Here is a 6,000-nt window from a genome sequence, read left to right as displayed (position 1 = left end):
AGTTGTGGCTCATGGGCTCTAGAGCTCAGGCTCAGTAGTTGTGGCATATGGGCTTAGTTGCTCCACGGCATGTGGGATCTTCCCAGACTAGGACTTGAACCCGTGTCCCCTTCATTGGCAGGTGGTTTCTTAGCCAGTGCGCCACCAGGGAAGCCCTCCAGCATTTATTGTTTGAAGAATTTTTTTTTTTTTTTGTGGTACGCGGGCCTCTCACCGCCGTGGCCTCTCCCACCGTGGAGCAACAGGCTCCAGACGTGCAGGCTCAGTGCCCATGGCTCACGGGCCCAGCCGCTCCGCGGCACGTGGGATCCTCCCGGACCGGGGCACGAACCCGTATCCCCCGCATCGGCAGGCGGACTCTCAACAACTGCGCCACCAGGGAAGCCCTGTTTGAAGAATTTTTGATGATGGCCATTCTGACTGGTGTGAGGTGATACCTCTCTGAGGTTTTGATTTGCATTTCTCTAATGATTAGTGATGTTGAGCATTCTTTCATGTGTTTGTTGGCAATCTATATATCTTCTTTGGAGAAATGTCTATTTAGGTCTTCTGCCCATTTTTGGATTGGGTTGTTTGTTTTTTTGTTATTGAGCTGCATGAGCTGCTTGTAAATTTTGGAGATTAATCCTTTGTCAGTTGCCTCATTTGCAAATATTTTCTCCCATTCTGAGGGTTGTCTTTTGATCTAGTTTATGGTTTCCTTTGCTGTGCAAAAGCTTTTAAGATTCATTAGGTCTCACTTGTTTATTTTTATTTTTGTTTCCATTTCTCTAGGAGGTGGGTCAAAAAGGATCTTGCTGTGATTTATGTCATAGTGTTCTGCTATGTTTTCCTCTAAGAGTTTTATAGTGTCCAGTCTTACATTTAGGTCTCTAATCCATTTTGAGTTTATTTTTGTGTGTGGTGTTAGGGAGTGTTCTAATTTCATTCTTTTACATGTAGCTGTTCAGTTTTCCCAGCACCACTTATTGAAAAGGCTGTCTTTTCTCCATTGTATATTCTTGCCTCCTTTGTCAAAAATAAGGTGACCATATGTGCGTGGGTTTATCTCTGGGCTTTCTATCCTATTCCATTGATCTATATTTCTGTTTTTGTGCCAGTACCATACTGTTGTGTTTTTTTTAACATCTTTATTGGAGTATAATTGCTTACAATGGTGTGTTAGTTTCTGCTTTATAACAAAGTGAATCAGTTATACATATACACATGTTCCCATATCTCTTCCCTCTTGCGTCTCCCTCCCTCCCACCCTCCCTATCCACCCCTCTAGGTGGTCACAGAGCACCGAGCTGATCTCTCTGTGCTATGCAGCTGCTTCCCACTAGCTATCTATTTTACGTTTGGTAGTGTATATATGTCCATGCCACTCTCTCACTTTGTCCCAGCTTACCCTTCCCCCTCCCCACATCCTCAAGTCCATTCTCTAGTAGGTCTGTGTTTTTATTCCTGTCTTACCCCTAAGTTCTTCATGACCTTTTTTTTTTCTTAGATTCCATATATATCTGTTAGCATACGGTATTTGTTTTTCTCTTTCTGACTTACTTCACTCTGTATGACAGACTCCAGGTCCATCCACCTCACTACAAATAACTCAATTTCATTTCTTTTTATGGCTGAGTAATATTTCATTGTATATATGTGTCACATCTTCTTTATCCATTCATCCGATGGTGGACACTTAGGTTGCTTCCATCTCCGGGCTATTGTAAATAGGGCTGCTATGAACATTTTGGTACATGACTCTTTTTGAATTATGGTTTTTTCAGGGTATATGCCCAGTAGTGGGATTGCTGGGTCATATGGTAGTTCTATTTGTAGTTTTTTAAGGAACCTCCATACTGTTCTCCATAGTGGCTGTATCAATTTACATTCCCACCAGCAGTGCAAGAGTGTTCCCTTTTCTCCACACCCTCTCCAGCATTTATTGTTTCTAGATTTTTTGATGATGGCCATTCTGACCGGTGTGAGATGATATCTCATTGTAGTTTTGATTTGCATTTCTCTAATGATTAATGATGTTGAGCATTCTTTCATGTGTTGTTGGCAATCTGTATATCTTCTTTGGAGAAATGTCTGTTTAGGTCTTCTGCCCATTTTTGGATTGGGTTGTTTGTTTTTTTGTTATTGAGCTGCATGAGCTGCTTGTAAATTTTGGAGATTAATCCTTTGTCAGTTGCCTCATTTGCAAATATTTTCTCCCATTCTGAGGGTTGTCTTTTGATCTAGTTTATGGTTTCCTTTGCTGTGCAAAAGCTTTGAAGTTTCATTAGGTCACATTTGTTTATTTTTGTTTTTATTTCCATTTCTCCAGGAGGTGGGTCAAAAAGGATCTTGCTGTGATTTATGTCATAGAGTGTTCTGCCTGTGTTTTCCTCTAAGAGTTGGATAGTTTGTGGCCTTACATTTAGGTCTTTAATCCATTTTGAGCTTTTTTTTTTTTTTTTTTTTTTTTGCGGTACGCGGGCCTCTCACTGCTGTGGCCTCTCCTGCTGCGGAGCACAGGCTCCGGACGCGCAGGCTCAGCGGCCATGACTCACGGGCCCAGCCGCTCCGCGGAATGTGGGATCCTCCCAGACCGGGGCACGAACCCGTGTCCCCTGCATCGGCAGGCGGACTCTCAACCACTGCGCCACCAGGGAAGCCCGAGCTTATTTTTGTGTATGGTGTTAGGGTGTGTTCTAATCTCATACTTTTACATGTACCTGTCCAGTTTTCCCAGCACCACTTATTGAAGAGGCTGTGTTTTCCCCACTATATATTCTTGCCTCCTTTATCAAAGATAAGGTGACCATATGTGCGTGGGTTTATCTCTGGGCTTTCTATCCTGTTCCATTGATCTATATTTCTGTTTTTGTGCCAGTACCATACTGTCTTGATTACTGTAGCTTTGTAGTATAGTCTGAGGTCAGGGAGCCTGATTCCTCCAGCTCCGTTTTTCTTTCTCAAGATTGCTTTGGCTATTTGGGGTTTTTTGTGTTTCCATACAAACTGTGAAATTTTTTGTTCTAGTTCTGTGAAAAATGCCATTGTTAGTTTGATAGGGATTGCACTGAATCTGTAGATTGCTTTGGGTAGTAGAGTCATTTTCACAATGTTGATTCTTCCAATTCAAGAACATGATATATCTCTCCATCTGTTTGTATCATCTTTGATTTTTTTAATCAGTGTCTTATAGTTTTCTGCATACAGGTCTTTTGTCTCCTTAGGTAGGTTTATTCCTAGGTATTTTATTCTTCTTGTTGCAGTGGTAAATGGGAGTGTTTCCTTAATTTCTCTTTCAGATTTTTCATCATTAGTGTATAGGAATGCAAGAGATTTCTGTGAATTAATTTTGTATCCTGCTACTTTACCAAATTCATTGATTAGCTCTAGTAGTTTTCTGGTAAAGTCTTTAGGTTTCTCTATGTATAGTATCATGTCATCTGCAAACAGTGACAGCTTTACTTCTTCTTTTCCAATTTGGATTCCTTTTATTTCTTTTTCTTCTCTGATTGCTGTGGCTAAAACTTCCAAAACTATGTTGAATAATAGCGGTGAGAGTGGGCAACCTTGTATTGTTCCTGATCTTAATGGAAATGGTTTCAGTTTTTCACCATTGAGAACGATGTTGGCTGTGGGTTTGTCATATATGACCTTTATTATGTTGAAGTAAGTTACCTCTATGCCTACTTTCTTGGGGGGTGGTTATCATGAATGGTTGTTGAATTTTGTTGAAAGATCTTTCTGCATCTATTGAGATGACCTTATGGCTTTTATCCTTCAATCTGTTAATATGGTGTATCACATTGATTGATTTGCATATATTGAAGAATCTTTGCATTCCTGGGATAAACCCCACTTGATCATGGTGTATGATCCTTTTAATGTGCTGTTGGATTCTGTTTGCTAGTATTTTGTTGAGGATTTTTGCATCTATGTTCATCAGTGATATTGGCCTGTAGTCTTCTGTCTTTGTGACATCTTTGTCTGGTTTTGGTATCAGGGTGATGGTGGCTTCGTAGAATGGGTTTGGGAGTGTTCCTCCCTCTGCTATATTTTGGAAGAGTTTGAGAAGGATAGGTGTTAGCTCTTCTCTAAATGTTTGATAGAATTCGCCTGTGAAGCCATCTGGTCCTGGGCTTTTGTTTGTTAGAAGATTTTTAATCACAGTTCAGTTTCAGTGCTTGTGATTGGTCTGTTTATATTTTCTATTTCTTCCTGGTTCACTCTCAGAAAGCTGTGCTTTTCTAAGAAATTGTCCATGTCTTCCAGGTTGTCCATTTTATTGGCATAGAGTTGCTTGTAGTAATCTCTCAATATCCTTTGTATTTCTGCAGTGTCTGTTGTTACTTCTCCTTTTTCATTTCTAATTCTATTGATTTGGGTCTTCCCCCTTTTTTTCTTGATGAGTCTGGGTAATAGTTTACCAATATTGTTTATCTTCTCAAAGAACCAGCTTTTAGTTTTATTGTTCTTTGCTATTGTGTCCTTCATTTTTTCATTTATTTCTGTTCTTTATGATTTCTTCCCTGCTGCTAACTTTGGGGGGTTTTTGTTCTTCTTTCTCTAATTGATTTAGGTGTAAGGTTAGGTTGTTTATTTGAGTTGTTTCTTATTTCTTGAGGTGGGATTGTATTGCTATAAACTTCCCTCTTAGAACTGCTCTTGCTGCATCCCATAGCTTTTGGATCGTCCTGTTTTCACTGTCATTTATTTCTAGGTATTTTTTGATTTCCTCTTTGATTTCTTCAGTCATCTCTTGTTTATTAGGTATTGTTTAGCCTCCATGTGTTTGTATTTCTTACAGATTTTTTCCTGTAATTGGTATCTAGTCGCATAGCGTTGTGGTCAGAAAAGATACTTGATACAATTTCAATTTTCTTAAATTTACCAAGGCTTGACTTGTGACCCAAGATATGATCTATCCTGGAGAATGTTCCAGGAGCACTTGAGAAGAAAGTGTATTCTGTTGTTTTTGGATGGAATGTCCTATAAATATCAATTAAGTCCATCTTGTTTAATGTATCATTTAAAGCTTGTGTTTCCTTATTTATTTTCATTTTGGATGATCTGTCCATTGGTGAAAGTGGGGTGTTAAAGTCCCCTATACTATGGTTGTGTTACTGTCGATTTCCCCTCTTATGGCAGTTAGCATTTGCCTTATGTATTTAGGTGCTCCTATGTTGGGTGCATAAATATTTACAATTGTTATATCTTCTTCTCGGATTGATCCCTTGATCATTATGTAGTGTCCTTCTTTGTCTCTTGTAACAGTCTTTGTTTTAAAGTCTCTTTTCTCTGATATGAAGATTGCTACTCCAGCTTTCTTCAGATTTCCATTTGCATAGAATATCTTTTTCCATCCCCTCACTTTCAGTCTGTATGTGTCCCTAGGTCTGAAGTGGGTCTATTGTGGACAGCATATATATGAGTCTTGTTTTTGTATCCATTCAGCCAGTCTATGTCTTTTGGTTGAAGCATTTAATCTATTTACATTTAAGGTGGTTATCAATATGTATGTTCCTATTACCATTTTCTTAATTGTTTTGGGTTCGTTATTGTAGGTCTTTTCCTTCTCTTGTGTTTCCTGCCTAGAGAAGTTCCTTTAGCATTTGTTGTAAAGCTGGTTTGGTGGTGCTGAATTTTCTTAGCTTTGGCTTGTCCGTAAAGGTTTTAATTTCTCCATCGAATCTGAATGAGATCCTTGCTGGGTAGAGTAATCTTGGTTGTAGGTTTTTCCCTTTCATCACTTTAAATATGTCCTGCCACTCCCTTCTGGCTTGTAGAGTTTCTGCTGAAAGATCAGCTGTTAACCATATGGGGATTCCCTTGTATGTTATTTGTTGTTTTTCCCTTGCTGCTTTTAATATTTTTTCTTTGTATTTGATTTTTGATAGTTTGATTAATATGTGTCTTGGAATGTTTCTCCTTGGATTTATTCTGTATGGGACTCTGTGCTTCCTGGACTTGACTGACCATTTCCTTTCCCATATTAGGGAAGTTTTCAACTATAATCTCTTC

The sequence above is a fragment of the Hyperoodon ampullatus genome (genome assembly GCF_949752795.1).
Source record: "Hyperoodon ampullatus genome assembly, chromosome: 17".
NCBI classification, from domain to species: domain Eukaryota; kingdom Metazoa; phylum Chordata; class Mammalia; order Artiodactyla; family Ziphiidae; genus Hyperoodon; species Hyperoodon ampullatus.
Note: the sequence above shows the minus strand (reverse complement) of the source record.